We start from the raw sequence: 7908 nt of genomic DNA on the forward strand, positions 1-7908 counted from the left end.
GTGAAGCGGTGGGAATGAGAATCAGCACCTCCACATCTGAGGTCATGAGCCTCAGAGGGAAAAGTGTGGAGTGCCCACTCTGGGTCAGGGACAAGTTCCTGCCCCAAGTGGAGGAGTTTAAGTATCTCTGGGTCTTGTTCACTAGTGAGGTGATATGAGGTGCTCCGGGCACATCATACCACACTGCTAAGTACACTGCTAAGGAGTATCCTATTACACATTAATACTCAAATATACTCACATATACATACGCAGAGTATACTTTCATTCAATTCAATTCAATTCAATTCAATTTTATTTATTTAGCACCAAATCACAACAACAGTCACCTCAAGGAGCTTTACATTGTACAGTAGATCATACATGCCATCCATGCCCTCTATATATGTACACTATATATATATATATTTATATAAGGTATAAATTATCATTATTATTATTATTATATTCTGTATACAGAATCTGCAGACGAGCCGGTTGTCCCACTGTGTTAATGTGGATGCCCTGTGTACATTACAAACCCTTCTCTGACTCTGAACAACTACAAATATTCTCCTTTTGATTACATTACAATAGGAATGAACAAGTTATAGTACAAAAAAATTGCATTTGAAAAAATTGTAAAAGCAGGGTGTTTTTTGCTGTTAGACCATCCATTATGGCGTCATCCTTTTCTGAAGGCAGTGAGACTTTTAGCTTTTCAGGAAGATCCCCCTCACCTCTACCCCCACCCTCGCAGTGGGGTCTAGACTCTTGCCCCATAGACATTGCAACATTGCTTTTAATGAGAAGTGGAAATGAATGTGGTGAATGGGAGGTGCAACAGTGGGATTTTGAAATGGTAGACATCCATGACATCACCGCAGGAAGGAAAAGGTTCGAATAACAGAAATAATGTTTGCCTTAAAGTCTTTTTTTATTTTTTATTTAGCTAATTCTGATTGGTTTCACAGAGGAAGGACTGCTTTCAGTCAGCTGATATAAAGAGTTAAAACAAGAGTATAAATAGTCAGTACTCTTCCTGTTTGGATCTTTGCTAAGGTCCTTTTTAGAAGGTAACACCGCCCCAGTTTTTATTAGAATTGAGTACCTAACTACACTGTACTACACTATACTACAGCGGGCGATCGTGGCTCAAGAGTTGGGAGTTCGCCTTGTAATCGGAAGGCAGTTCGAGCCCCGGCTTGGACAGTCTCAGTCGTTGTGTCCTTGGGCAAGACACTTCACCCGTTGCCTACTGGTGGTGGTCAGAGGGCCCGGTGGCGCCAGTGTCCGGCAGCCTCGCCTCTGTCAGTGCGCCCCAGGGTGGCTGTGGCTACAATGTAGCTTCCATCACCAGTGTGTGAATGTGTGTGTGAATGGGTGGAATGACTGGATATGTAAAGCGCTTTGGGGTCCTTAGGGACTAGTAAGGCGCTATATAAATACCATTTACCATATAATCAATGAAGGCACAGAGAGTCTCATGATGTGAATAACTCAACTCACATGAATCTGTTAAGAATTGAAATTTGTCCGTGTTACATAACACATATATGGTTGTATTCAACCTGCTTTCTCTAACTCCTTTTAACTTTGACTTCAATTGTGACGAGCTGCAAAGTAGAAAAATAGAAACATTGAAGAAAAATTGTTTCTCTTTGTGAATCTGTTATCTTGACATGCGTCTTCCCCTCGGACTATCTTACCCTACTTGTCGCACTAATGTAATGTTTGAGTGTGCTGTGCTGAATGTAGTCCTGAGTGTAATTGTGCACACAGCAAACAGAACAGCGTTGTCAAGTGACAACAGGCACACAGAAGCGCGGAGCCAAAAGACACATTGAGACTAACTGAAGCTCATAGTAAATGGTGTAAACATAATTTTGGCCTGAATAGACCTCCACAGACCAACATCTAGCAGAACGCAACAGCCAAATCAGATGAAGAGCATCAACACCACAGAACTAAAGCCGTGCTGACACTCAAGCAGCTCTTTTTCAAGTTAACTTTGTCCCAGCTGAAGTGCAGTTCACAGTTCAAAAGGTGCATCACATTCTGTCATGTGCTCAGTTTACACAGAGAGTGGGCTTACGAATATAAATTTGTCACAAATATAGTTCTCATAGCTGCAGCAAGAGACTGTCATGACATTTACACCTTCTTTTCCCCTCTGGAAATATTTATTATGCCTAAAATAAGCTATTGGAGATGATTGTGTCTCTTTTAATATTTTTTTGTGAATGAGTCACAGCAGTGGGTAAATGTGAACACTTTCCACCTACCAGCTGCCCTTTCAACAGCAGTTTACAGCTGTTTTCAAATGGTCCTTTTATGGTAAGAAAAAGTATTCAGCAGAGTGCTTTCTACATTTCATTGTGCTTAATTCATTGAAATCAGGTAATTCTCATTTTCAGTGATTTGTAGCCTCCTTCTTTGGATTGTGCTTAGCATAGATACTGTGACAAGAATTTACACTCTTCAGTTTTTGTTTTTAAAATGTGGGTATTGGCTGTTTAACCACAGGATGTTTCAAAACTGCCAAGGGCTAAAGTTGTTGCAACAAGGAAGAGAGTGTTCTGCTTGTCAGCTTAAAAGTGAAACAGTTTTGAGACATTAACTTTCAGTATACACAAGATAGTTCCACAAGCATGGGTTTATATTTTATACGGGTTTCAAATTCAAATCAAATTCAAATTCAAATTCAAATTTTATTTGTCACACACACACAACCATACACAGTATGACATGGGGGTGAAATGCTTGTAGCTGTACAATGCCCGACCATTAAATGACAGAAGAAAAGTTTTACAATATTTACAATTTACAGTTTACTACAAAATTTACAAATTAACTTAGGAATTTACAGTAAAGAATGTGCAAATAGCAGAAGAGATTATAAAGATTATAAATTATAGGAATTATAGGATTATAGGAAATGTGTGGTGGTGCGTGTGGTGATGTGTGTGAGAGTCCAGTCCTACACCTGGTTCAGGGCCCGAATAGCCTGGGGGAAGAAGCTCCTCCTCATTCTCTCTGTTTTGGCCTTAAGGGAGCGGAAGCGCTTCCCAGACCTCAACAGTGAGAAGAGTCCATTGTTGGGATGGGAGAGGTCCATCATAATCTTCCTAGCTTTGGACTTGCACCGCTTGGTGTAGATGGACAGCAGGTCAGGGAGCTCTGATTGAATGATGCGTTCTGCCGAGCGCACCACCCTTTGCAGATCTCGTCTGTCCTGCTTGGTGCTGTTCCCAAACCAGGTGCAGATGTTTGCCGTCAGGACGCTCTCGATGGTGCAGGAGTAGAAGTTCTTGAGCACCTTCAGTGGCAGATGGAAGTCTCTAAGTCTTCTGAGGAAGAAGAGACGCTGACGGGCTTTCTTAACCAGGGAGTTGATGTGGCAGGACCATGACAGGTCCTGAGTGATGTGGACACCCAGGTATCGGAAACTGTCCACTCTCTCCACTGGCGTGCCACTGATGATGAGGGGTTTTAACTATTATATGAAGGTATTTTCTTTTCTAGTGTATCTACATCATATATTTTATTGCAATCAAGTACAAGTATTTCGGCAGACCTATTTTCAATATTTTGCAATTGTTGTCACTCTTTATTCTTTGCACAATGCATAAATATCTTCCTTTAGAACATGAGCAGATTTTGCGGTGGGGTCAAGTTTTTCTGGAGTTTAAACATCCTCTAATAGTAAGAATTCCTGCAGCTTTTACTGCCATCTAGTGTAGCATGCCTTCACCTTCACTGCCGTACAGCAAATTATTACAATAGCCAGAGTGTTAAGGTACTGCTGTGGCGTACTCAAGTTGCATTAATTGGATAGTGCAGTGGTATCATTACTGTCTTTGGAACAATAGGCCAGGCTTAACAAATTCTGTGTCAGGTGTTTTGGTTGGGTCGACTACTGGAACAAGGCGTATATTTACAAGGACTGATAATATGAAGTTGGTTAAATGCTACTATGCCAGCCAACCCAATAAGAGAGGTTATATATGTGAGAACTATAGATGAGTAGAAACCAAACATCCAAAATGGCCAAGAAGCATCCTTTTAGCTCAGCAACATCAGCTGAAACTACTATCTAAGCTAGAGATCCTGAGGCTACAGCACAGTGGGAACAACAGTGACCATTATAAATATCATGAGCCAACCTGGCCAACCATCCCAACTACCAGTATCACTGAAACCAATGAGCTCATACAGGCCACTACCACAGTAATCCCAGAAGCAATTACATATAAGATCAAAGATGCATATAGATGAAGCCCCTGTGGAGAAGGCTGGAAGCCACAATCAGGGAAATCCTGAAGGATGTTCATCGGTTTACTGAAGTGCCGAAGGGTTTGCAAATTTATCTGTTTTGATTTAGCCTCAGAACGTCAATATACAATAATCAAGTAGACCGAAAGATCCTTTGCATCAGTGGCCATGCACTCAGCACGGCCTTGTAAGCCATGTCCTGTGGATGCCAGTTTATGGTCTACAGAGACCTCTTGTGGACATTCTGAAATATTGCTTGTGATGAATGAGCTACCCCAGCAGAAGGTGATGCTATTGTTATTTATGTAGTTATTCACAACTTTGCTAGTTTACTACACACACACAGGTGTTCTGTCCATAGTATGCACGTGATGTCAGACCTTCTGGGACACGCCCACCTGTCGGTCAAAAACAGTAGTGAGGTCTGCCCTCAAACCATCCTCTGAATGTCTTTGAGATTAACTTAGTCGAAATGTCACATAGTTGCTCTGCTATCAGATTCACTCATCAATGTTTATTTGCAGCTACCAGAAGGACCCAGAGGACAGAGTACCTCCCTTACAGGTCAAATTGCGCAATAACCCCTTCTGTCAGTGGCAGCTTCTTTAAACTGTAGGAATTATTTGCGGTGTAAAAATACTCAACTCTCATGGCATGACATTAAAGTAATAAATTAATACTACTGGAACTTTTTTGGTCAAAGTCCAAGTCAACAAAAGATAAGATTTGTGTGTGGTAGTTGGTTTAAGCTAGATATGTAGCCCTTAACTTTGCTTTAATGATAAGCAATTTCTTGTTCTTCACCTCCCACACAGCGCCATTATTTTACCCATCCAGACTGAAAATACATATATCTGTCTGTACTTTGAAAGCTTGCATCCTGGCAGCAGTGTTAGGTGATGGATTCTCTACAAGTTACATGTAGAGGTCACCGAAATGGAGCTCTGGGAGAGACGTTGCTATTTTCAGGGATTTAAATAAAGCTGCTGGGGCAGAATATGGATCACAAGTCTACAAAATTCATAGTTTCTCTTCATTTCTCCATTTTTTTCTCCATGGATAGATGATCCAAGTAGTCTTGGCTAGATACCCCACCCCCCCCCCCCACACCAAAAAAAACCCCAACCTTTTGTCCTGGAGTAGATCTGACTGTCCACTGATTGGTTGTCACAATGGAGTAATGTTTTACCTGCCAGGTAAAACTATAGATTAATGACAGTTAACCAAACTTCTTTACTGCTGCAGTTTTCTGAAAAAAGACTAAGGCCACACTTGTATACCCCCACATTTCAGCTGGTGGACCTAAGAGAAGACCACAGCAACCGCCCAGAGGAAGAAACACCTAAGATCACAAAGGCAGAGATTCAACAATTAGTGTCCTGAATTAAGAACCAGGACCTGATGATCCATACCTATTGGCTGGATCTGAAGGGCTGAAGGGCTGAACAAGCTAATGGTACACCGTGTTTGCCTAGAGACACAAAGAGGGCTGCCAACAAAAGACTAGCTAACACAGGGCAGAACAATCATAATCATGGTGGATCCCCACAAAAGTACAGCATTATCAAACTCCCAGCAGATTGCCTGCCTCTCCACAACATGGAAGCTCATCTCATCGCATTGTAGCAATCAAGATGAACATGATCACATCTCCAAAAGGCACTGAAAATAACAGCAAAGGGTCAAAACAGCGGCTCCTGGTGGACAGAGCTCTAAGGCCAGGCAGACCAACCTGAGCATTACCATCAACTACAAGAACTCAATACCCTACAAATGGTTACTGGGGTGCTTTGCCTTGTATAAGGCTAATAGTGTGCCAATAACATTGATCAGGAACTCAGTGGGACTGTGGAATACAACACTGGAGGCCAACTCGAAGGCAGTGACACAAGTCACCATTAAGTGTGGAATATACCAAGATGATGCACTGACCCTGTGGCTGTTCTGTAAGGACTCAACCTCCTAAAACCTTCTCAACACTAAGAGTGAATACAGATATAGATTCAGCAGTGATTTAGGAGTGGAGTGACATCAGCCACCTCCTGTAAATAGATGACATCAAGCTCTATGCCAAAATTGAGTGAGACATCAACTGCAACCTCGAGCAAACCACTAGTCTAAGAGCATGGTACTCTAATGGAGTACGATGTGCTATGAGGTTTTAAAGATAAGATGGGGCCTGATTATTTAAGACCTTGTATGTGAGGAGCAGGATTTTGAATTCAATTCTGGATTTAACAGGAAGCCAATGAAGGGAAGCCAAAACAGGAGAAATATGCTCTCTCTTTCTAGTCCCTGTCAGTACTCTTGCTGCAGCATTTTGGATTAGCTGAAGGCTTTTCAGTGAGTTTTTTGGACATCCTGATAATAATGAATTACAGTAGTCCAGCCTGGAAGTAATAAATGCATGAACTAGTTTTTCAGCGTCACTCTGAGACAGGATATTTCTAATTTTAGAGATGTTGCGCAAATGGAAGAACAGCAGTCTTACATATTTGTTTAATATGTGCATTGAAGGACATGTCCTGGTCAAAAATGACTCCAAGGTTCCTCACAGCGTTACTGGAGGCCAAGCAGGGGCGATTTCAGGTTCAAACTTTTAGTGGGGCCCAGCTCAGCTCCCTCTCAAACCTTTTCCCACGCCATCTAAACAAAACAATGACAGAAAAGCCTAGCTGCAACTTTATTTAGATAAAGTCATTCACAATGAATCCTTCAGTAATTTTTGTTTTAAACAAACAACTTTCATTTCAAACAACTATTTGTAACTTTTGTCACTAGACTGCTTCATTAGTCTGCACCACTTCTTCAAAAAAGCAACAAGTTAAACAGAATGTGAACATTCCAAACATGGAAAATAAAGTTCAGTCTTAATCTTATTAAAAAAAAAAAGAAATCCAGAAACTTGTGAACAGAGATTAAAAATATATAATTTAGTGACGTACTATTCACTCTTAGTGGCTGCAGTGAGCCTGTTTTTGACTGCAGAGCTGTGGCGGGGCGTGGTCTGCGGCTTGCGGGGGCGGACGCACCTGAGCCATCCCCAATCACGCCTCGCCGGCTTAAAACAGAATGAACTGGATTCTGTTGTTCTTGATGTGTGTGGCTGTAGCCGAAAAGCTGCAGTGTGTAAGTTGGCAGCCGCAATAAAGTGTGAACATGTGGTCGGGTCGAAACTTCGGTTGGGCCGAAACCAGTGGCCCAATCCTGGGTTTTGGCACCACTGCAAATGATGCCCGACAGACTTGACCACATGTTCGCACTTTTCAGTACACTTCTTTATTGCGGCTGTTGCGTTACACACTGGGCTGCACCTTTTCAGTGGATGCACATATTATTCACATAACTGCCATGAATTTCTTAGTTCTGCCAAAAAAGTGATTCCAATGCTAAACATTAGTTCTGCATGACCTTTCTGCCAGCTGACTTGCGCCCCACCTGTCAGAATTCTGATCCCCACTAGTAGGGGCGTGCCACATACCAAATCATCAAGCACTTAAAGAAGCATTTAAGTGCTACCACTGCATGCCAAATATCCTTGGGCAAGATACTTAGAAACACCTTAGAAAAAAGTGCTTGTGGGAATGGGTGAATGTACAAGTTATGTGAAGCACTTTGAGTGCTCAGATTGAGTAGAAAAGCACTATATAAGAA

Source organism: Haplochromis burtoni, unplaced genomic scaffold, assembly GCF_018398535.1.
Source record: "Haplochromis burtoni strain Fernald_Lab_line unplaced genomic scaffold, NCSU_Asbu1 Contig_143, whole genome shotgun sequence".
NCBI lineage: Eukaryota > Metazoa > Chordata > Actinopteri > Cichliformes > Cichlidae > Haplochromis > Haplochromis burtoni.